The sequence below is a fragment of the Triticum aestivum genome, chromosome 5A (assembly GCF_018294505.1).
Source record: "Triticum aestivum cultivar Chinese Spring chromosome 5A, IWGSC CS RefSeq v2.1, whole genome shotgun sequence".
Lineage (NCBI taxonomy): Eukaryota > Viridiplantae > Streptophyta > Magnoliopsida > Poales > Poaceae > Triticum > Triticum aestivum.
Window position 1 is genome coordinate 430,402,274 of NC_057806.1, and position 26,857 is coordinate 430,429,130.

Genomic DNA, 26,857 nt, shown 5'->3' on the forward strand with positions numbered 1-26,857 from the left:
GAACAATATGTGGAAAACTCGTAGGCATTGGATCGTTGAATTCGTTGGATGATATTCATCGTATAACAGTCATAACCTAGGGCGATACAGAACTAGCTCCAGTTCATAAATATAATGTAGGCATGTATTCCATAAATAGTCATGCGTGCTTATGTAAAAGAACTTGCATGACATCTTTTGTCCTACCCTCCCATGGCAGCGGGGTCCATAAGGAAACTAAGGGATATTAAGGCCTCCTTTTAATATAGATCCGAAACAAAGCATTAACACATAGTGAATACATGAACTCCTCAAACTACGGTCATCACCGGAATGTATCCCAATTACTGTCACATCGGCGTTTACGAATCATAACACGTAATAGGTGAATATGACTTGCAAGATCGAATCTAGAACATAGATATAATGGTGAAAACAAAAACAGTTCAGATATGAAGTCATGGCACTCGGGCCCTACTAACAAGCATTAAGCATAGAAAAGCCATAACAACATCAATATCAGAACACAGTGGATACTAGGGATCAAGCACTAACAAAACTAACTCGATTGCATGATGAATCTCATCCAACTCCTCACCGACCAGCGAGCCTACGAAGGAATTACTCACTCCCGGCGGGGAGCCTCATGGAAATGGTGATGAAGGAGGGTTGGTGATGACGAATACTAATGTCTACTACACAACCTTCTTCTTGTAGATGTTGTTGGGCCTCCAAGTGTAGAGGTTTGTAGGACAGTAGCAAATTTCCCTCAAGTGGATGACCTAAGGTTTATCAATCCTTGGGAGGCGTAGGACGAAGATGGTCTCTCTCAAACAACCCTGCAACCAAATAACAAAGAGTCTCTTGTGTCCCCAACACACCTAATACAATGGTAAATTGTATAGGTGCACTAGTTCAGCGAAGAGATGGTGATACAAGTGCAATATGGATAGTAGATAAAGGTTTTTGTAATCTGAAAATATAAAAACAGCAAGGTAGCATGTGGTAAAAGAGAGCGTAAACGGTATTGCAATGCTAGGAAACAATGCCTAGGGTTCATACTTTCACTAGTGCAAGTTCTCTCAACAATAATAACATAATTGGATCATATACCTATCCCTCAACATGCAACAAAGAGTCACTCCAAGGTCACTAATTGCGGAGAACAAAGGAAGAGATTATTGTAGGGTACGAAACCACCTCAAAGTTATTCTTTCTGATCGATCTATCATAGAGTTTGTACTAGAATAACACCTTAAGACACAAATCAACCAAAACCCTAATGTCACCTAGATACTCCAATGTCACCTCAAGTATCCGCGGGTATGATTATACGATATGCATCACACAATCTCAGATTTATCTATTCAACCAACACAAAGAACTTCAAAGAGTGCCCCAAAGTTTCTACCGGAGAGTCAAGACGAAAACGCGTGCCAAACCCTACGCATAAGTTCACGAGGTCACGGAACTCGCAAGTTGATCACCAAAACATACATCAAGTGGATCACGTGACATCCCATTGTCACCACAGATAAACACATGCAAGACATACATCAAGTGTTCTCAAATCCTTACAGACTCAATCCGATAAGATAACTTCAAAGGGAAAACTCAATCCATTACAAGAGAGTAGAGGGGGAGAAACATCATAAGATCCAAATATAATAGCAAAGCTCGCGATACATCAAGATCGTGCCAACTCAAGAACACAAGAGAGAGAGAGAGAGAGAGATCAAACACATAGCTACTGGTACATACCCTCAGCCCCGATGGTGAACTACTCCCTCCTCGTCATGGAGAGCGCCATGAGGATGAAGATGGCCACCGGAGAGGGATTCCCCCTCCAGCAGGGTGCCAGAACGGGTCTAGATTAGTTCTCGGTGACTACGGGGGCTTCTGGCGGCGGAACTCCCGATCTGTTGTCCTCCCCGATGTTTCTAGGGTATATTGATATATATAGGCGAAAGAAGTCGGTCAGGGGAGCCACGCGCCTCCCTGCCTCGTGGCCACCTTGAAGCTTCCCTGACGTATACTCCAAGTCTCCTGGATTGCTTCTGTTCCAAAAATAACTCACCCGAAGGTTTCATTCCATTTGGAGTCCGTTTGATATTCCTTTTCTTCGAAACACTGAAATAGGCAAGAAAACAACAATTTGGGCTGGGCCTCCAGTTAATAGGTTAGTTCCAAAAATAATATGAAAGTGTATAATAAAGCCCATAAACATCCAAAACAAATAATATAATAGCATGGAACAATAAAAAACTATAGATACATTGGAGACGTATCAACATCCCCAAGCTTAATTCCTGCTCGTCCTCGAGTAGGTAAATGATAAAAACAGAATTTTTGATGTGGAATGCTTTCTAGAATATTCTTCAATGTATTTTTATCTATTGTGGCATGAATGTTCAGATCCGAAAGATTCAAGATAAAAGTTTAATATTGACATAAAAATAATAATACTTCAAGCATACTAACTAAGCAATCATGTCTTCTCAAAATAACATGGCCAAAGAAAGCTATCCCTACAAAATCGTATAGTCTGGCTATGCTCTATCTTCATCACACAAAATATTTAAATCATGCACAACCCCGATGACAAGCCAAGCAATTGTTTCATACTTTTGATATTCTCAAACCTTTTCAATCTTCACGCAATACATGAGCGTGAGCCATGGATATAGCACTATAGGTGGAATAGAATGGTGGTTGTGGAGAAGACAAAAAGGAGGAAGATAGTCTCACATCAACTAGGCGTATCAACAGGCTATGGAGATGACCGTCAATAGATATCAATGTGAGTGAGTAGGGATTGCCATGCAACTGATGCACTAGAGCTATAAGTGTATGAAAGCTCAACAAAAGAAACTAGTAGGTGTGCATCCAACTCGCTTGCTCACGAAGACCTAGGGAATTTTGAGGAAGCCCATCACTGGAATATACAAGCCAAGTTCTATAATGAACGATTCCCACTAGTATATGAAAGTGACAACATAGGAGACTCTCTATCATGAAGATCATGGTGCTACTTTGAAGCACAAGTGTGGTAAAAGGATATTAGCATTGCCCCTTCTTCTTTTTCTCTCATTTTTTTGTTTTTTTTTGTTTTTTTGGGCCTTCTCTTTTTATGGCCTCTTTTTTCTCTCTCTTTTTATATTTTTTGTTCGGAGTCTCATCCCGACTTGTGGGGGAATCATAGTCTCCATCATCCTTTCCTCACATGGGACAATGCTCTAATAATGATGACCATCACACTTTTATTTATTTACAACTCAAGAATTACAACTCAATACTTAGAACAAGATATGACTCTATATGAATGCCTCCGGCGGTGTACCGGGATTTGCAATGACTCATGAGTGACATGTATGAAAGAATTATAAACAGCGGCTTTGCCACAAATGGGATGTCAACTACATGATCATGCAAAGCAATATGACAATGATGGAGCGTGTCATAATAAATGGAATGGTGGAAAGTTGCATGGCAATATATCTCGGAATGGCTAGTGAAATGCCATAATAGGTAGGTATGGTGGCTGTTTTGAGGAAGGTAATGGTGGGTGTATGGTACCGGTGAAAGTTGCGCGGTACTAGAGAGGCTAGGAATGGTGGAAGGGTGAGAGTGCGTATAATCCATGGACTCAACATTAGTCATAAAGAACTCACATACTTATTGCAAAAATTTATTAGTTATCGAAACAAAGTACTACACGCATGCTCCTAGGGGGATAGATTGGTAGGAAAAGACCATCGCTCGTCCCCGACCGCCACTCATAAGGAAGGCAATCAATAAATAAATCATGCTCTGACTTCTTCACATAATGGTTCACCATACGTGCATGCTACGGGAATCACAAACTTCAAAACAAGTATTTCTCAAATTTACAACTTGTAACATCCCAAAATTCTAAATTTTGGAATGTTATAATAAATAGATAGATTTATTTGACTGATTGTGTGAAATTGAGTGAAATTCGAAACCTTTTTGAAAGTTAAATGAGAGGGAATAAAAGGACTTTCCCAAAATTTCATTTTGCATTCGTGATCTCTGTGAATTCAAATTCTTTTCACCACGAAACCCTGGAGAGAAGATGACAGGACTTCTTCCATTTATTTAAATGACAAGGGGTGTTTATTTGAATTTCATTTGAGAATATTTCCAATTCTGAAACTTTATGCAACTCAATGATTTTCACGAGCGAAGATAAAATGACTTCTTCAAATTATATGAAATATGAGTTGGGAGTTTCAAAGGATCAATTTCAAAGTCCTTTTGGAATTAATTTTCAATTTGGATTTATTTGAGTTTTATTCAAATTATTTTCTCCAAAAATAAAATATATGGAAAATAGGGTAACATGATTCCCTACATTAGAAAATTGGAGAAAAATTAATTTGAAATCATTTTGGTATTTTTAGAATGATTTTTGTTGGATTTTAATAGACCAGTAGCACTCTTTGATTTATCTGAATTTGTGTAGATTTTATTTGGCATGATAAAAATGTTCATGTTGTAGAAAATCTTTTTCTGCAAATTTTGGTATATTATATGCCTATATAATATTTTTATTTCTATTTGTTTTATCTGTTTTGTTTGTCTGAAAAATGTAAAAAAAAGAAAAAAAATCCCTCTGGACCGACCGGACCGAGCCGGCCTAGCTCGCCAGGCCACGGCCCAGCCGGCCCACGCCAGTGCCCCGCCATCCCCGAGCTCCCGCAGGAGTTCGTCTCCCGCACGGGAGCGCTGCCGCCGGAGTCCGACCGGACTCCACGACCGTCTTGCCCCTCCCGCACGCAAGAGCCGCCGCCTCCTTCCTCCATAAATAGCTGCGCCTCGCCCCACGCCGCTCCTCGCATCTCGCCGCCGCCGCCTCACGAACCACCGCGCTGCCGCCGCATCCCGCCGGATCTGCGCCGCCGCCTTGCCGCTGCTGCCGCCCACCACCGCGACGCCGCGTCGCTGCTGTCGCCCTGCGCCGACGCCCGCCGCTGCCGTCGCCGTCCTCGCCTCGCCACAGCAAACCTCACAGCCGCCGTCAAAGTCCGCCACCGCCGCCGGACTCGCTAACTGCCACCGGCGGTTTTTGATGGAAAACCGCCCCGAACCGGTACAAACCGACCCAGTTTTCTTTTTAGTTTTTTCTTTAGTTCGGTTTTATTTTATTAGATCGGCTTTTCTTTTGCCTAGTTATTTCGAGAACGTTCGCTGGTTAGGTTTTCACAGTGAACGGATTTGTTAGTTAGCTCTCGACAGCGAACGTTCGTTATTTAGTCTTTTCTTTTTCTTTTTAATTTCGGCCAGGGACCTATCCGTGATGATTTTATTTAGAGTTTAGTCCCTGTACTTCAAACGATCATTACTTTTTACTCGTTAGTCCAAATCCGACGAAACCAACGCTCACGTCTTCGTTATGCTCCCTCTTTCCAGTAATACAACTCAAACATGTTTTTGACAGTTTTAAAATTTGAATTCAACCAGATTAGTGTTTGAACTTCGTTTGATCATAACTTGAGTTTCGTAGCTCTGTTTTAGTTGATTCTTTTTGCAAATCGAAGCTCTCGACCTAAAATTTATGATAAGGCCAAATTCACATAAATTTGGTACTGTTAGAAATTGATTTATGTTGCAAGAGTTATTTGCTTGGTTTGATGTTTTCCGAATCGTCTTCTTCATTCTTTCTGATCTTTTGAGTGATTGCTTACGTGTGGTTACTATTGCTTGCTTACGATAGATTGACCGTAGTGTGACGAGTAGAACTATGCAGAGTTATGAGTGCAAATCATCTTCATCAACATTGTAGGCAAGTTCACACTTTGATCATATCCCTTTCATACCCAGTTTTATGCATTAGTTTCGCCCTCAAACATTGCATGAGTAGGTTTGATAACAAGTGGGTATTGGGAAGTAGTTGATGAGGTAGGAACCTATTGCCCTGCATTCAAACCTTGGGAGTTACTATTACGTTATGCTTATATTGCCATGCTATGCTCGTAGACGTGGATTGGGTTAGAAAGTATTCATGACAGACGTGAGATTGTTAATTAATGGTTTACTTAAGGTGGCAACTTTAACACACATCTGGGTGGATTGAGGCACCTGGGTATTCCAGCGATTGCCTGTCTAGGCACCTGGGTAGACCAGGATTGCCTGTTTTTTTTGGACCGCCACCCAGGCTCAAAGGGATCATGAGATTATTCATACTAGAAACTTCCGTGTGCAGCCACAAGCTATTATGGGCTCTAGCATAGTTGATTAAGTTGTGCGAACTCTTACAGTGGTAGACTAGCAGATGTAGGGGAGAGTAGGTGTAACGGTCTACCCGATCGTAAGGTGCTAGCGCTTCTGAAAGACTATGTCTCGGTCATCCGTTTCTCAAACACCATGTAGTGCGAGAAACCAAATGGAGGCGATCAAGTCTTGTGGGGAAAAGTGCACAAACCTCTGCAGAGTGTATAAACTAATCATGATTAGCCGTGTCCCCGGTTATGGACATCTTGAGTATCTAGTTCTTGGATTATCTTGTTGATCTCATCATGTTACTTTAATTAATATTGTTGGGTTTTAATGATGATACTTAATTGGGATTGAGAATGCTGTCAACCATTCTCAATGTTTAACAACCACCATGATAGTTAAATAAAATTTATTCCTTTGCAGTAGGGAAAAATTGGCTTTTCGCAAAAACCATATAACCATAGAGCTTTTCCACCAGCCATATGTGCATGTAGTGATAGCCATTGTTCATCATTCTCTATGGTGTGAATTTGCCAGTACATTCAATGTACTGACCCTTTGTGGCTGCAACGTCTCATGTTGCAGGATTATATTACGACGAGTAAGAGATACGTTAGGGTTACGATTTCTACACTCAACTTTGCCGTTGGTGTTGATGGGAATCCACAACCTTGTTTCTTCCGCTATTTAGATCGAGGTAATAGTATTTAGGTTAATTTATACATGTGATTTACCTCAGTTATAAATCCTCAAGTACTCTGTGTGTCAGCATACCGATCCAGGGATGACACTTAAGCACAGAGACTTGATCCATTCGGGTCGGGTCGCTATAAGATGGTATCAGAGCACATGTTGACTGTAGGACGTGACCCTAGAAATTTGCAAGCCCATAGAAAGGATTTTCTCTAAAAACTTTCTTTTCAAAAGGACCTTTACCTCTCTTCTCTTCTGAGCTTATTCAAATATTCCCTTTAGTGAGACTATACCCTTTCCCCCCCTTTTACCAAATGAAGATTCGACTGATGAGACCACTCCAAGAAGTACAAGATATCGGACAACTAAGACCATTCGAAATGAAGAGGATTATACTATACATTATAATAATGGAAACTACAACGGTTGAAGACTCCGAAGACTAGGAGAATTTGAAGACTCTAAAGAATTTTCCAGATTTGTATGAACTAGGAAGGCACCCCTTATGGAACTTGGTAGACTAAGGAAGCCGACAATACCTGAGATCAAGGTGTATCGGACAAAGACCAAGCATGGAGAGTTAAAAACCTCAAAGTGTTGTCACGAAAACCCTAAGGTAGGAGATATCAACTATGGAAGATAGCTCATGGCAATGACAAAAGCAGAAACAAGGCTATCCATGATGTTATCGCCCGCTTATGTTATTGTCACCGTGCTGAGTTAATCATGCATATGCATGGAAGGATTGGATGGTAGGAGGCTGATGGAGCATCTATCAACAAAGGATGCAGTTTTAACCTTAGCTGGTGTATCGCCAGGATCTGTAGTGTTACATCAAGAAGTTAAGATGGACCTGCAGGAAGCAGTATTTAATAAGGAAGCATTTCGTGAAGAACTCAGGACCCAGAAGCTGAAGTAGCCAAATTGGAGGAACAAAACCTCAAGAAACCGGAGATTTGTCAGGAACTAGACCATGGTTCATGCCAAGGATGTTGAAACCTGGAAGTTTGAAATGCAACTCCGGAATATTAAAGGATGTCACGAGAGATTTCACGTCAATGGAGATGATCTGGCAAAAGAACTTGAGAAGGACAAGCACGATGGGAAGAAGCCATCGGAGACATAAACAAGACTTGAAGAGTTGGTGATTTTGAAGATTTATTGACCCTTAGAAGACCAAACCCCTGTTTTATACCTAAGTTAGATGCGACGATTGTGAGCTGTCATTTGTTTGATGTTTTTCCGACAGCCACAATAAAATCTGTCTTTTCAAAACTTTTGTTTGTATTGTGTGTATCCCTCTCCCTCTCTGTTATCTTACCCCAAACCCACATGGACCCAATAGAGGATGAATGGAGATGAGCTTGTATTTTCTGAACCGATGAGTCAGTTGGAGACAGACCGATGGATTCAGAACATGGAAGATCACATGGAGAATAACCCTATAGTCGGAAAGTATATGACCCATCATGCTCTTCAGTGCTTTGAAAGAGGTGCTGCTACTTGGTGGAGGATGTACAAAACCATCAATGGATGGCAAGGAGTAACCACTTGGAAAGAATTTAAGTTGACTCTGCCAAAGTCTCAGCTTGTGTCCCAGAAGTTGAAGCCTTATGGAAAGGATATGAAGAAACCTTGTGCATGCAAGATTTGTGGAGAAATAGGACACACCCATAAAGAACACAAGGATGAATGCCCTAATTGTGAAGGAAGTCGCCCAGTTGAAGAATGCCCAATTAGGCAGATTACTTGTTTCTTGTGTGAAGGGACTACCCACTATCCTGTTTAGTGTCACATTTACCCCATGGTACAACGAACCATCCAGCAGAAGAAAGAAGTAATGAAAGGAGCCCTCATGGAAATTTTAGAAGAAGTTGTGATGAAGGAAGAGATGGAGGACACGCCTAAAGAAGACCCGAGTAAACCCTACACTAAGTCTTGCCATTCATGTGGAGAAGAAGGACACATCTCCTAGAGTTGTATGAATGGGGATCTAGTAGAATTCCCGACAGAGGAAGTAGAATATGACCCACAAGAAATAGAAGCCATGATTGGCATGGAAAGGTCCAGGAAGAGAAGCAGATTGGATTCCAGGAAGGACCTGAGTCATATCACCTGTTATAGGCGCAAGGAGTCAGGGCACTACCTCAACAATTGCCCAAAAAGGAAACCTCGATACTTGTCAGAAGTAATATGTTTTAGTTGTAATGGAGCAGGGCACTTTGCCAGAGAATGCCCCAAGGAGAAGGAAACTTGTGCTAGATAGTTGAGTTTGCAACAAAAGAAATGGAGTAGTAGAAGTGAGAACATTTTCTTTTATATTGAGGTGTTGAGTTGAGACATGTAATGGAAAAGCAAGAGATTGTAATCAATGAATAAACTTAGCATCGTTGGTACTGATATGGATTTTATGAGTTGTCACTCTATGAAGAAGAATTTTGGCCATTCTGAGGATATGAGAAATATGGTCTATGGAAGATTTGTGCATTTTAAGGGTGGTAGTACCCTGTAAGAACCCTTGACCCCTGGAAAAGATAAGGATACTCCACTGAGTGGATTTCGGATAAAATGAATACGAGTTTTGTCTCGATATGTGTGATGCCCCAAGAGTATGTGGGATGAAGTTGGAGACCGTCAGTTGTTTGGACCAGATTTGATCAAAGAGTTAGAAGAGAATTTTAAGTTGATTCGAGATAGACTGAAGGTAGTTCAGTCCAGGCAGAAGAGTTATGCAGACTTAAAAACGCAAGGAGGTAGTCTATGAAATTGGAGACAGAGCATGTCTTCGTGTGTCCCCTCTGCGAGGAGTTAAACGATTTGGAGTTAAAGGACAGTTAGCCCCGAGATTTGTAGGACCATACCGAGTTTTGGAGCGTATGGGAGAAACGACCAACAAGTTGGAGTCACCCGAAGGACTGTCAGGAGTTCTTGATGTGTTTCACGTTTCCCAGTTGAAGAAGTGTCATGCAGAGATGGCCAATATTCCCCTGTAAGGGTGCTTGACACTGGAAAGGATAATGATGTTCCACAACATAGAGTATGGACTTCATAAGTATAAGGTTTTTTTTATCTCGGTATGTGGGATATTCCAGGAGGATGAACAGAGGAATTACTAGTGGATATAAAGGAGGTATGATGTTGGAAATATGGATCAATGGAAACTCCATGATGAGTCCGAGTAACCTCGTCTTAGTTTGGTACAAATAGAAGGAAGAGAGACATCACAATTGGATGGATTTTAAGTATGCTAGGAAGCTGGAAGTTGGATGTTGGAATAATGATCAGTTGCCCCGGTGATGTTTTCAAGGTTTACAAGTGATGAGATGGGCCATAACCCACAGGCTCCAGGACCTTCCAAGAAGCAAGCACATTCTTGCTGAAGGAAAAACCCTGGAAGAAGTTATGATTTTATCGATAGAAGATCTTATAGGAGTAACGCAAAACCTGAGAGTTGTGAAGAAATGATAGATGTTTGTCTGGATTGCAGAATCTATGGATATATCCGAACTTCGTTTGTCGACAAGAGAAATTCTGCAATGCTTGTGAGGATGACCGAGTGTTAGTATGCGAGATTCGCTAAACTGTTTACATGGTAATGATTTGGGTGCGGGATGGATTGATCACCATACCGACGTACTCTTATTGTTCGCCTTGCTATATGGGATGGTAAATCCGAGTGACTTTCCTATAGTAGAGAGACGATGATATTGAACCTTGTTAAACCTTAGAATGGTATAAGAATTTTTCCCTTGTACACGGCAGCTTTTTGCCAACCGTAGGTTATACGGTGAGGATCAACCCAGACCCATTTCCTGCAGGAGAAACCATAAATTGTTGACCACCATGAGATATCGATAGTTGATTAGTATTGGCGCCAAACCTGTCAGCTAAGAAGACCCAGTCTCGGAATAACCTTACCAGGATGAAAGTACAGAAGAATTGAGGAAAAGGTTATGCTACTGCCGGAAGAGCCAGAGAAGGAATTATCCTTACGATCTGAGAAGACCGGCCCTGTCAAGAATAAGGATGGACTATATGAGTATTGATGGGACCGTAACGATGTTTCTAAGGGTGGTAGCACCCCAGACCCCGGTTATGATTAATGGATTTTGAGGAGACCCCCGAACCTAACCTATTTCTTTCTAGCCTCTCCGAATCTCGAGGACGAGATTCCTTTTAAGGGTGGTAGGTTTGTAACATCCCAAAAATCTAAATTTTGGAATGTTATAATAAATAGATAGATTTGTTTGATTGATTGTGTGAAATTGAGTGAAATTCGAAACCTTTTTGAAAGTTAAATGACAGGGAATAAAAGGACTTTCCCAAACTTTCATTTCGCATTCTTGATCTCCGTGAATTCAAATTCTTTTCACCACGAAACCCTGGAGAGAAGATGACAGGACTTCTTCCATTTATTTAAATGACAAGGGGTGTTGAAAATATGTGAATTTCATTTGAGAATATTTCCAATTTTGAAACTTTATGCAACTCAATGATTTTCACAAGCGAAGATAAAATGACTTCTTCAAATTATATGAAATATGAGTTGGGAGTTTCAAAGGATCAATTTCAAAGTCCTTTTGGAATTAATTTTCAATTCGGATTTATTTGAGTTTTATTCAAATTATTTTCTCCAAAAATAAAATATATGGAAAATAGGGTAACATGATTCCCTACATTAGAAAATTGGAGAAAAATTAATTTGAAATCATTTTGGTATTTTTAGAATGATTTTTGTTGGATTTTAATAGACCAGTAGCACTCTTTGATTTATGTGAATTTGTGTGGATTTTATTTGGCATGATAAAAATGTCCATGTTGTAGAAAATCTTTTTCTGCAAATTTTGGTATATTATATGCCTATATAATATTTTTATTTCTATTTGTTTTATCTGTTTTGTTTGTCTGAAAAATGTAAAAAAAAGGAAAAAAAATCCCTCTGGACCGACCAGACCGAGCCGGCCCAACTCGCGAGGCCACAGCCCAGCCGGCCCACGCCAGTGCCCCGCCATCCCCGAGCTCCCGCAGGAGTTCGTCTCCCGGACGTGAGCGCCGCCGCCGGAGTCCGGCCGGACTCCGCGACCGTCTTGCCCTTCCCGCACGCAAGAGCCGCCGCCTCCTCCCTCCATAAATAGCTCCGCCCCGCCCCGCGCCGCTCCTCGCATCTCGCCGCCGCCGCCTCGCGAACCACCAAGCTGCCGCCGCATCCCGCCGGATCTGCTCCGCCGCCTCGCTGCTGCATCGCCGCTGCTGCCGCCCACCACCGCGATGCCGCGTCGCTGCTGTCGCCCCGTGCCGACGCCCGCCGCTGCCGTCACCGTCCTCGCCTCGTCACGGCAAACCTCGTGGCTGCCGTCGAAGTCCGCCGCCGCCGCCGGACTCGCTAACTGCCGCGGGCGGTTTTCGATGGAAAACCGCCTCGAACCGGTACGAACCGACCCGGTTTTCTTTATAGGTTTTTCTTTAGTTCGGTTTTATTTTATTAGATCGGCTTTTCTTTTGCCTAGTTATTTCGAGAACGTTCGCTGGTTAGGTTTTCACAGCGAACGGATTTGTTAGTTAGCTCTCGACAGCGAACGTTCGTTATTTAGTCTTTTCTTTTTCTTTTTAATTTCGGCCAGGGACCTATCTGTGATGATTTTATTTACAGTTTAGTCCCTGTACTTCAAACGATCATTACTTTTTACTCGTTAGTCCAAATCCAACGAAACCAACGCTCACGTCTTCGTTATGCTCCCCTCTTTCCAGTAATACAACTCAAACATGTTTTTGACAGTTTTAAAATTTGAATTCAACCAGATTAGTGTTTGAACTTCGTTTGATCGTAACTTGAGTTTTGTAGCTCCGTTTTAGTTGATTCTTTTTGCAAATCGAAGCTCTTGATCTAAACTTTCTGATAAGGCCAAGTTCACATAAATTTGGTACTGATAGAAATTGATTTATGTTGCAAGAGTTATTTGCTTGGTTTAATGTTTTCCGAATCGTCTTCTTCGTTCTTTCTGATCTTTTGAGTGATTGCTTATGTGTGGTTACTATTGCTTGCTTACGATAGATTGACCGGAGTGCGACGAGTAGAACTATCAAGGGTTATGAGTGCGAATCATCTTCATCAACATTGCAGGCAAGTTCACACTTTGATCATATCCCTTTCATACCCAGTTTTATGCATTAGTTTCACCCTCAAACATTGCATGAGTAGGTTTGATAACAAGTGGGTATTGGGAAGTAGTTGATGAGGTAGGAACCTATTGCCTTGCATTCAAACCTTGGGAGTTACTATTACGTTATGCTTATATTGCCATGCTATGCTCATAGACGTGGATTGGGTTTGAGAGTATTCATGACAGACGTGAGATTGTTAATTAATGGTTTACTTAAGGTGGCAACTTTAACACACATCTGGGTGGATTGAGGCACCTGGGTATTCCAGCGATTGCCTGTCTAGGCACCTGCGTAGACCAGGATTGCCTGTTTTTTTGGACCGCCACCCAGGCTCAAAGGGATCATGAGATTATTCATACTAGAAACTTCCGTGTGCAGCCACAAGCTATTATGGGCTCTAGCATAGTTGATTAAGTTGTGCGAACTCTTACAGTGGTAGACTAGCAGATGTAGGGGAGAGTAGGTGTAACGGTCTACCCGATCGTAAGGTGCTAGCGCTTCTGAAAGACTATGTCTCGGTCATCCGTTTCTCAAACACCATGTAGTGCGAGAAACCAAACGGAGGCGATCGAGTCTTGTGGGGAAAAGTGCACAAACCTCTGCAGAGTGTATAAACTAATCATGATTAGCCGTGTCCCCGGTTATGGACATCTTGAGTATCTAGTTCTTGGATTATCTGTTGATCTCATCATGTTACTTTAATTAATATTGTTGGGTTTTAATGATGATACTTAATTGGGATTGAGAATGCTGTCAACCATTCTCAATGTTTAACAACCACCATGATAGTTAAATAAAATTTATTCCTTTGCAGTAGGGAAAAATTGGCTTTTCGCAAAAACCATATAACCATAGAGCTTTTCCACCAGCCATATGTGCATGTAGTGATAGCCATTGTTCATCATTCTCTATGGTGTGAATTTGCCAGTACATTCAATGTACTGACCCTTTGTGGCTGCAACGTCTCATGTTGCAGGATTATATTACGACGAGTAAGAGATACGTTAGGGTTACGATTTCTACACTCAACTTTGCCGTTGGTGTTGATGGGAATCCACAACCTTGTTTCTTCCGCTATTTGGATCGAGGTAATAGTATTTAGGTTACTTTATACATGTGATTTACCTCTGTTATAAATCCTTGAGTACTGTGTGTGTCAGCATACCAATCCAGGGATGACACTTAAGCATAGAGACTTGATCCATTTGGGTCGGGTCGCTACAAGATGGTATCAGAGCACATGTTGACTGTAGGACGTGACCCTAGAAATTTGCAAGCCCATAGAAAGGATTTTCTCTAAAAACTTTTTTTTCAAAAGGACCTTTACCTCTCTTCTCTTCCGAGCTTATTCAAATATTCCCTTTAGTGAGACTATACCCTTTCCCCCCTTTTACCACATGAAGATTCGACTAATGAGACCACTCCAAGAAGTACAAGATATCGGACAACTAAGACCATTCGAAATGATGAGGATTATACCATACATTATAATAATGGAAACTACAACGGTTGAAGACTCCAAAGACTAGGAGAATTTGAAGACTCTGAAGAATTTTCCAGATTTGTATGAACTAGGAAGGCACCCCTTATGGAACTTGGTAGACTAAGGAAGCCGTCAATACCTGAGATCAAGGTGTATCGGAGAAAGACCGAGCATGGAGAGTTAAAAACCTCAAAGTGTTGTCAAGAAAACCCTAAGGCAGGAGATATCAACTATGGAAGATAACTCATGGCAATGACAAAAGCAGAAACAAGGCTATCCATGATGTTATCGCCCGCTTATGTTATTGTCACCGTGCTGAGTTAATCATGCATATGCATGGAAGGATTGGATGGTAGGAGGCTGATGGAGCATCTATCAACAAAGGATGCAGTTTTAACCTTAGCTGGTGTATCCCCAGGATCTGTAGTGTTACATCAAGAAGTTAAGATGGACCTGCAGGAAGCAGTATTTGATAAGGAAGCATTTCATGAAGAACTCAGGACCCAGAAGCTGAAGTAGCCAAATTGGAGGAACAAAACCTCGAGAAACTGGAGATTTGTCAGGAACTAGACCATGGTTCATGCCAAGGATGTTGAAACCTGGAAGTTTGAAATGCAACTCCGGAATATTAAAGGATGTCACGAGAGATTTCACGTCAACGGAGATGATCTGGCAAAAGAACTTGAGAAGGACAAGCACGATGGGAAGAAGCCATCGGAGACATAAACAAGACTTGAAGAGTTGGCGATTTTGAAGATTTATTGACCCTTAGAAGACCAAACCCCTATTTTATACCTAAGTTAGATGCGACGATTGTGAGCTGTCATTTGTTTGATGTTTTTCCGACAGCCACAATAAAATCTGTCTTTTCAAAACTTTTGTTTGTATTGTGTGTATCCCTCTCCCTCTCTCTTATCTTACCCCAAACCCACATGGACCCAATAGAGGATGAATGGAGATGAGCTTGTATTTTCTGGACCGATGAGTTAGTTGGAGACAGATCGATGGATTCAGAACATGGAAGATCACATGGAGAATAACCCTATAGTCAGAAAGGACATGACCCATCATGCTCTTCAGTGCTTTGAAAGAGGTGCTGCTACTTGGTGGAGGATGTACCAAATCATCAATGGATGGCAAGGAGTAACCACTTGGAAATAATTTAAGTTGACTCTGCCAAAGTCTCGGCTTGTGTCCCAGAAGTTGAAGCCTTATGGAAAGGATATGAAGAAACCTTGTGCATGCAAGATTTGTGGATAAATAGGACACACCCATAAAGAACACAAGGATGAATGCCCTAATTGTGAAGGAAGTCACCCAGTTGAAGAATGCCCAATTAGGCAGATTACTTGTTTCTTGTGTGAAGGGACTACCCACTATCCCGCTCAGTGTCACATTTACCCCATGGTACAACGAACCATCCAGCAGAAGAAAGAAGTAATGAAAGGATCCCTCATGGAAATTTTAGAAGAAGTTGTGATGAAGGAAGAGATGGAGGACACGCCTAAAGAAGACCCGAGTAAACCCTGCACTAAGTCTTGCTATTCATGTGGAGAAGAAGGACACATCTCCCAGAGTTGTATGAATGGGGATCTAGTAGAATTCCCGACAGAGGAAGTAGAATATGACCCATAAGAAATAGAAGCCATGATTGGCATGGAAAGGTCCAGGAAGAGAAGCAGATTGGATTCCAGGAAGGACCTGAGTCATATCACCTATTACAGGCGCAAGGAGTCAGGGCACTACCTCAACAATTGCCCAAAAAGGAAACCTCGATACTTGTCAGAAGTAATATGTTTTAGTTGTAATGGAGCAGGGCACTTTGCCAGAGAATGCCCCAAGGAGAAGGAAACTTGTGCTAGATATTTGAGTTTGCAACAAAAGAAATGGAGTAGTAGAAGTGAGAACATTTTCTTTTATATTGAGGTGTTGAGTTGAGACATGTAATGGAAAAGCGAGAGATTGTAATCAATGAATAAAGTTAGCATCGTTGGTACTGATATGGATTTTATGAGTTGTTACTCTATGAAGAAGAATTTTGGCCATTCTGAGGATATGAGAAATATGGTCTATGGAAGATTTGTGCATTTTAAGGGTGGTAGTACCCTGTAAGAACCCTTGACCCCTGGAAAAGATAAGGATACTCCACTAAGTGGATTTCGGATAAAATGAATACAAGTTTTGTCTCGATATGTGTGATGCCCCAAGAGTATGTGGGATGAAGTTGGAGACCGTCAGTTGTTTGGACCAGATTTGATCAAAGAGTCAGAAGAGAATGTTAAGTTTATTCAAGATAGACTGAAGGTAGCTCAGTCCAGGCAGAAGAGTTATGCAGACTTAAAAATGCAAGGAGGTAGTCTATGAAATTGGAGACAGAGCATGTCTTCGTGTGTCCCCTCTGCGAGGAGTTAAACGATTTGGAGTTAAGGGACAGTTAGCCCCGAGATTTGTAGGACCATACCGAGTTTTGGAGCGTATGGGAGAAACGGCCACCAAGTTGGAGTCACCCGAAGGACTGTCAGGAGTTCTTGATGTGTTTCATGTTTCCCAGTTGAAGAAGTGTCATGCAGAGACGGCCAATATTCGTCTGTAAGGACGCTTGACCCTGGAAAGGATAATGATGTTCCACGACGTAGAGTATGGACTTCATAAGTATATGTTTTTTTATCTCGGTATGTGGGATATTCCACGAGGATGAAGAGAGGAATTACTAGTGGATATAAAGCAGGTATGATGTTGGAAATATGGATCAATGGAAACTCTATGATGAGTCTGAGTAACCACGTCTTAGTTTGGTACAAATAGAAGGAAGAGACACATCACAATTGGATGGATTTTAGGTATGCTAGGAAGCTGGAAGTTGGATGTTGGAATAATGATCAGTTGCCCCGATGATGTTTTCAAGGTTTACAAGTGATGAGATGGGCCATAACCCACAGGCTCCAGGACCTGCCAAGAAGCAAGCACATTCTTGCTGTAGGAAAAACCCTAGAAGAAGTTATGATTTTATCGATAGAAGATCTTATAGGAGTAACGCAAAACCTGAGAGTTGTGAAGAAACGATAGATGTTTGTCTGGCTTGCAGAATCTATGGATATATCCAAACTTCGTTCATCAACAAGAGAAATTCTGCAATGCTTGTGAGGATGACCGAGTGTTAGTATGCGAGATTCGCTAAACTGTATACATGGTAATGATTTGGGTGCGGGATGGATTGATCACCATACCGACTTACTCTTATTGTTTGCCTTGCTATATGGGATGGTAAATCTGAGTGACTTGCCTATAGTAGAGAGACGACGATATTGAACCTTGTTAAACCTTAGAATGGTATAAGAATTTTTCCCTTGTACACGGCAGCTTTTTGCCAACCGTAGGTTATACGGTGAGGATCAACCCAGACCCATTTCCTGCAGGAGAAACCATAAATTGTTGACCACCATGAGATATCGATAGTTGATTAGTATTGGCGCCAGACCCGTCAGCTAAGAAGACCCAGTCTCGGAATAACCTTACCAGGATGAAAGTACAGAAGAATTGAGGAAAAGGTTATGCTGCTGCCGGAAGAGCCAGAGAAGGAATTATCCTTATGATCTGAGAAGACCGGCCCTGTCAAGAATAAGGATGGAGTATATGAGTATTGATGGGACCGTAACGATGTTTCTAAGGGTGGTAGCACCCCAGACCCCAGTTATGATTAATGGATTTTGAGGAGACCCCTGAACCTAACCTATTTCTTTCTAGCCTCTCCGAATCTCGAGGACGAGATTCCTTTTAAGGGTGGTAGGTTTGTAACATCCCAAAATTCTAAATTTTGGAATGTTATAATAAATAGATAGATTTATTTGATTGATTGTGTGAAATTGAGTGAAATTCGAAACCTTTTTGAAAGTTAAATGAGAGGGAATAAAAGGACTTTCCCAAACTTTCATTTTGCATTCGTGATCTCCATGAATTCAAATTCTTTTCACCACGAAACCCTGGAGAGAAGATGACATGACTTCTTCCATTTATTTAAATGACAAGGGGTGTTGAAAATATTTGAATTTCATTTGAGAATATTTCCAATTCTGAAACTTTATGCAACTCAATGATTTTCACGAGCGAAGATAAAATGACTTCTTCAAATTATATGAAATGTGAGTTGGGAGTTTCAAAGGATCAATTTCAAAGTCCTTTTGGAATTAATTTTCAATTTGGATTTATTTGAGTTTTATTCAAATTATTTTCTCCAAAAATAAAATATATGGAAAATAGGGTAACATGATTCCCTACATTAGAAAATTGGAGAAAAATTAATTTGAAATCATTTTGGTATTTTTAGAATGATTTTTGTTGGATTTTAATAGACCAATAGCACTCTTTGATTTATCTGAATTTGTGTGGATTTTATTTGGCATGATAAAAATGTTCATGTTGTAGAAAATCTTTTTTCTGCAAATTTTGGTATATTATATGCCTATATAATATTTTTATTTCTATTTGTTTTATCTGTTTTGTTTGTCTGAAAAATGTGAAAAAAGAGAAAAATCCCTCTGGACCGACCGGACCGAGCCGGCCCAGCTCGCCAGGCCACGGCCCAGCCGGCCCACGCCAGTGCCCCACCGTCCCCGAGCTCCCGCAGGAGTTCGTCTCCCGCACGGGAGCGCCGCCGCCGGAGTCCGGCCGGACTCCGCGACCGTCTTGCCCCTCCCGCACGCAAGAGCCGCCGCCTCCTTCCTCCATAAATAGCTCCGCCCTGCCCCGCGCCGCTACTCGCATCTCGCCGCCGCCGCCTCACGAACCACCGCGCTGCCGCATCCCGCTAGATCTATGCCGCCGCCTCGCCGCTGCATCGCCGCTGCTGCCGTCCACCACTGCGACGCCGCGTCGCTGCTGTCGCCCGGCGCCGATGCCCGCCGCTGCCGTCGCCGTCCTCGCCTCGCCACGACAAACCTCGCAGCCGCCGTCGAAGTCCGACGCCGACGCCGGACTTGCTAACTGCCGCCGGCGGTTTTCGATGGAAAACCGCCCCGAACCGGTACAAACCGACCCAGTTTTCTTTTTAGGTTTTTCTTTAGTCCGGTTTTATTTTATTAGATCGGTTTTTCTTTTGCCTAGTTATTTCGAGAACGTTCGCTGGTTAGGTTTTCACGGCGAACGGATTTGTTAGTTAGCGTTCGACAGCGAACGTTCGTTACTTAGTCTTTTCTTTTTCTTTTTAATTTCGGCCAGGGACCTATCTGTGATGATTTTATTTACAGTTTAGTCCCTGAATTTCAAACGATCATTACTTTTTACTCGTTAGTCCAAATCCAACGAAACCAACGCTCACGTCTTCCTTATGATCCTCTCTTTCCAGTAATCCAACTCAAACATGTTTTTGACAGTTTTAAAATTTGAATTCAACCAGATTAGTGTTTGAACTTCGTTTGATCATAACTTGAGTTTTGTAGCTCCGTTTCAGTTGATTCTTTTTGCAAATCGAAGCTCTTGACCTAAACTTTCTGATAAGGCAAAATTCACATATTTTGGTATTGTTAGAAATTGATTTATGTTTCAAGAGTTATTTGCTTGGTTTGATGTTTTCTGAATCGTCTTCTTCGTTCTTTCTGATCTTTTGAGTGATTGCTTATGTGTGGTTACTATTGCTTGCTTACGATAGATTAACCGGAGTGTGACGAGTAGAACTATCAAGAGTTATGAGTGCGAATCATCTTCATCAACATTGCAGGCAAGTTCACACTTTGATCATATCCCTTTCATACCCAGTTTTATGCATTAGTTTCACCCTCAAACATTGCATGGGTAGGTTTGATAACAAGTGGGTATTGGGAAGTAGTTGATGAGGTAGGAACCTATTGCCCTGCATTTAAACCTTGGGAGTTACTATGACGTTATGCTTATATTGCCATGCTATGCTCGTAGACGTGGATTGGGTTTGAGAGTATTCATGATAGACGTGAGATTGTTAATTAATGGTTTACTTAAGGTGGCAACTTTAACACACATCTGGGTGGATTGAGGCACCTGGGTATTCCAGCGATTGCCTGTCTAGGCACCTAGGTAGACCAGGATTGCCTGTTTTTTTTTTGGACCACCACCCAGGCTCAAAGGGATCATGAGATTATTCATACTAGAAACTTCCGTGTGCAGCCACAAGCTATTATGGGCTCTAGCATAGTTGATTAAGTTGTGTGAACTCTTAAAGTGGTAGACTAGCAGATGTAGGGGAGAGTAGGTGTAATGATCTACCCGATCATAAGGTGCTAGCGCTTCTGAAAGACTATGTCTCGGTCATCCGTTTCTCAAACACCATGTAGTGCGAGAAACCAAACGGAGGCGATCGAGTCTTGTGGGGAAAAGTGCACAAACCTCTGCAGAGTGTATAAACTAATCATGATTAGCCGTGTCCCCGGTTATGGACATCTTGAGTATCTAGTTCTTGGATTATCATGTTGATCTCATCATGTTACTTTAATTAATATTGTTGGGTTTTAATGATGATACTTAATTGGGACTGAGAACGCTGTCAACCATTCTCAATGTTTAACAACCACCATGATAGTTAAATAAAATTTATTCCTTTGCAGTAGGGAAAAATTGGCTTTTCACAAAAACCATATAACCATAGAGCTTTTCCACCAGCCATATGTGCATGTAGTGATAGCCATTGTTCATCATTCTCTATGGTGTGAATTTGCCAGTACATTCAATGTACTGACCCTTTGTGGCTGCAACGTCTCATGTTGCAGGATTATATTACGAGGAGTAAGAGATACGTTAGGGTTACGATTTCTACACTCAACTTTGCCGTTGGTGTTCATGGGAATCCACAACCTTGTTTCTTCCGCTATTTGGATCGAGGTAATAGTATTTACGTTACTTTATACATGTGATTTACCTCTGTTATAAATCCTCGAGTACTGTGTGTGTCAGCATACCGATCCAGGGATGACACTTAAGCACAGAGACTTGATCCATTCGGGTCAGGTCGCTACACAACTACTCAACTAGCATGACTCTAATATCACCATGTCCATATCTCAAAACAATCATCAAGTATCAAACTTCTCTTAGTATTCAATGCACTTATATGAAAGTTTTTATAATGCCATGTTGTTCTAAAGGACTCTGAAAATAATATAAGTTAAGCATGAGATATCAATTATTTCTTCAAAATAAAACCACCGCCGTGCTCTAAAAGGATATAAGTGAAGCACTAGAGCAAATGACAAACTACTCCGAAAGATATAAATGAAGATCAATGAGTAGTTGAATAATTATGCAACTATGTGAAGACTCTCTAACATTTAAGAATTTCAGATCTTGGTATTTTATTCAAACAACAAGCAAAACAAAATAAAATAAAATGACGCTCCAAGCAAAACACATATCATGTGGCGAATAAAAATATAGCTCCAAATAAAGTTACCGATGAACGAAGACGAAAGAGGGGATGCCATCCGGGGCATCCCCAAGCTTAGGCTCTTGGTTGTCCTTGAATATTACCTTGGGGTTCCTTGGGCATCCCCAATCTTAGGCTCTTACCACTCCTTATTCCATAGTCCATCGAATCTTTACCCAAAACTGGAAAACTTCACAACACAAAACTTAACAGAAAACTCGTAAGCTCCGTTAGTATAAGAAAATAAATCACCACTTAGGTACTGTTGTGAAATCATTCTAATTCATATTGGTGTAATATCTACTGTATTTCAACTTCTATATGGTTCATACCCTCCGATACTACTCATAGATTCATCAAAATAAGCAAACAACACATAGAAAACAAAATCTGTCAAAAATAGAACAGTCTATAGTAATCTGTATCAAACGTATACTTATGGAACTCATAAAATTCTCAAATAAATTGGTGGACCTGAGTAATTTGTCTATTAATACTCCGAAAAAATAATTAACTTAATAGCACTCTCCAGTAAAAAATGGCAGCTAATCTCGTGAGCGCTAAAGTTTCTGTTTTTTACAGCAAGATCGCAAAGACTTCACACAAGTCTTCCCAAAGGTTCTACTTGGCACAAACACTAATTAAAACATAAAACCACATATAAACAGAGGATAGATGAACTATTTATTACTAAAAAGGAGCAAAAAGCAAATAACAAAAATAAAATTGGGTTGCCTCCCAACAAGTGCTATCGTTTGACGCCCCTAGCTAGGCATAAAAGCGAAGATAGATCTAGGTATTGCCATCTTTGGTAGGCAATCCATAAGTGGCTCTCATAATAGATTCATATGGTAATTTAACTTTCTTTCTATGGAAGTGTTCCATGCCTTTCCTTAATGTAAATTGGAATTTAATATTCCCTTCCTTCATATCAATAATTGCACCAATCGTTCTAAGGAAAGGTCTACCAAGAATAATAGGTCATGAAGGATTGCAATCTATATCAAGAACAATGAAATCTACGGCCACATAATTCCTATTTAAAACAATAAGAACATCATTAATCTTTCCCATAGGTTTCTTAATAGTGGAATCCGCAAGGTGCAAGTTTAAAGAACAATCATCAAATTCACGGAAACCTAGCAAATCACACAAAGTTTTTGGAATCGTGGAAACACTAGCACCCAAATCACACAAAGCATAGCACTCGTGATATTTAATTTTTATTTTAATAGTAGGTTCCCACTCATTATAAAGTTTTCTAGGGATAGAAACTTCCAACTCAAGTTTTTCTTCATAAGATTGCATCAAAGCATCAACGGTATGTTTAGTAAAAGCTTTATTTTGACTATAAGCGTGAGGAGAATTTAGCACTGATTGCAACAAGGAAATACAATCTATCAAAGAACAATTATCATAATTAATTTCCTTTAAATCCAAGATAGTGGGTTCATTTCTATTTAAAGTTTTAACCTCTTCAATCCCACTTTTAACAATTTTTGCATCAAGATCTAAAAACTCCGAATTTTTGCGGCGCCTTCTAACTAAAGTTGACTCATCTCCAGTCCCATCATTATCAAGATTCATATTGAAAAACAAAGATTTAATAGGGGGCACATCAATCACTTTTAGATCTTCATCCTTATTATCATGAAAACTAGAAGAACACGCTTTCACAATGCAATCTTTCTTAGCACGCATCCTAGCGGTTCTTTCTTTGCACTCATCAATGGAAATTCTAATGGATTTGAGAGACTCATTGATATCATGCTTAGGTGGAATAGATCTAAGTTTCAAAGAATCAACATCAAGAGAAATTCTATCCACGTTCCTAGCCAACTCATCAATCTTAAGCAATTTTTCTTCAATCAAAGCATTGAAACTCTTTTGCGAAGTAATAAATTCTTTAATACTAGATTCAAAATCAGAGGGCATCTTATTATAATTTCCATAAGAATTGTTGTAGGAATTACCATAATTATTAGAGGAATTACTAGGAAACGGCCTAGAATTAAAATTACCTCTAAACGCGTTATTACCAAAATTGTTCCTACCAACAAAATTCACATCCATAGATTCATTATTATTCTCAATCAAAGTAGACAAAGGCATATCATTAGGATCAGTAGGAGCATTCTTATTAGCAAACAATTTCATAAGTTCATCCATCTTTCCACTCAAAACATTAATCTCTTCAATTGCATGCACCTTTTTACTAGTAGATCTTTCAGTGTGCCATTGAGAATAATTAACCATAATATTATCTAAGAGTTTGGTAGCTTCTCCTAAAGTGATTTCCATAAAAGTGCCTCCCGCGGCCGAATCTAAAAGATTTCTAGAAGCAAAATTCAATCCGGCATAAAAATTTTGTATAATCATCCATAAATTCAAACCATGTGTAGGGCAATTACATATCATTAATTTGATCCTCTCCCAAGATTGTGCAACATGTTCATGATCAAGTTGCTTAAAATTCATAATATCGTTTCTAAGAGAGATGATCTTAGCGGGAGGAAAATACTTAGAGATAAAAGCATCTTTGCACTTATTCCATGAATCAATACTTTTTTTAGGCAAAGACGAAAACCAAGCTTTAGCACGATCTCTAAGCAAAAACGAAAATAGCTTAAGTTTAACAATATCGTTGTCCACATCTTTCTTCTTTTGCATATCACACAAATCAACAAAGTTGTTAAGATGGGTAGCGGCATCTTCACTAGGAAGGCCAGAAAATGGATCTTTCATGACAAGATTCAGGAAAGCAGTATTACTCTCACAGGATTCAGCATTGGTAAGAGGAGCAATCAGAGTGCTAATAAAATCATTATTGTTGGTATTGGCAAAGTCACATAATTTAGCATTATCTTGAGCCATCATGACAAGCAAGCAATCCAACACACAAGCAAACAAGAAACAGGCAAAAGAGGCAAACTGAAAAGAGAAGGGGAACGGGAAAGAGAGGGTGAAAGGAAAAGAAGGTGAATAAAACGACAAGGGTGAAGTGGGGGAGAGGAAAACAAGAGGCAAATGGCAAATAATGTAATGCGAAGGATAAGAGTTGTGATGGGTACCTGGTATGTCTTGACTTGGCGTAGATCTACCCAGCAACGGCGCCAGAAAAGAGCTTGACATCTACTACACAACCTTCTTCTTGTAGACGTTGTTGGGCCTCCAAGTGCAGAGGTTTGTAGGACAGTAGCAAATTTCCCTCAAGTGGATGACCTGAGGTTTATCAATCCGTGGGAGGCGTAGGATGAAGATGGTCTCTCTCAAACAACCCTGCAACCAAATAACAAAGAGTCTCTTGTGTCCCCAACACACCCAATACAATGGTAAATTGTATAGGTGCACTAGTTCGATGAAGAGATGGTGATACAAGTGCAATATGGATAGTAGATAAAGGTTTTTGTAATCTGAAAATATAAAAACAGCAAGGTAGCATGTGGTAAAAGAGAGCGTAAACGGTATTGAAATGCTAGGAAACAAGGCCTAGTGTTCATACTTTCACTAGTGCAAGTTCTCTCAACAATAATAACATAATTGGATCATATAACTATCCCTCAACATGCAACAAAGAGTCACTCCAAAGTCACTAATAGCGGAGAACAAACGAAGAGATTATTGTAGGGTACGAAACCACCTCAAAGTTATTCTTTCTGATCGATCTATCATAGAGTTCATACTAGAATAACACCTTAAGACACAAATCAACCAAAACCCTAATGCCACCTAGATACTCCAATGTCACCTCAAGTATCCGCGGGTATGATTATACGATATGCATCACACAATCTCAGATTCATCTATTCAACCAACACAAAGAACTTCAAAGAGTGCCCCAAAGTTTCTACCGGAGAGTCAAGACAAAAACGTGTGCCAACCCCTATGCATAAGTTCACGAGGTTACGAAACTCGCAAGTTTATCACCAAAACATACATCAAGTGGATCACGTGATATCCCATTGTCACCACAGATAAGCACATGCAAGACATACATCAAGTGTTCTCAAATCCTTAAAGACTCAATCTGATAAGATAACTTCAAAGGGAAAACTCAATCCATCACAAGAGGGTAGAGGGGGAGAAACATCATAAGATCCAAATATAATAGCAAAGCTCGCGATACATCAAGATCGTTCCAACTCAAGAATACAAGAGAGAGAGAGATCAAACACATAGCTACTAGTACATACCCTCAGCCCCGAGGGTGAACTACTCCCTTCTCGTCATGGAGAGCGCCGGGATGATGAAGATGGCCACCGGAGAGGGATTCCCCCCTCCGACACGGTGCCGGAACGGGTCTAGATTGGTTTTCGGTGGCTACGAAGGCTTATGGCGGCGGAACTCCTAATCTATTTTCCTCCCCGATGTTTCTAGGCTATATTGATATATATATAGGCGAAAGAAGCCGGTCAGGGGAGCCAGGAGGGTCCCACGAGGGTGGGGACATGCCCAGGGGGGCAGGCCCGCCTCCTTGCCTCGTGGCCACCTCGAAGCTTCCCTGACGTATACTCCAAGTCTCCTGGATTGCTTCCGTTCCAAAAATAACTCTCCCGAAGGTTTCATTCCGTTTGGACTCCGTTTGATATTCCTTTTCTTCGCAACACTAAAATAGGCAAGAAAACAACAATTTGGGCTAGGCCTTCGGTTAATAGGTTAGTCCCAAAAGTAATATAAAAGTGTATAATAAAGCCCATAAACATCCAAAGCAGATAATATAATAGCATGGAACAATCAAAAATTATAGATACGTTGGAGACGTATCAAAGTCCGAAGATTCCCCTCTCCGGAGCCCCAATCGGGCTCCAGATCTGGCCTCTTGATGAAGAACAGGAGCCGACGGCGGCTCCGTATGGTGAAACGTGATGAATCTTCCTCTACACTTTTCTCTCTCCGAAAATAGGTATTTATGG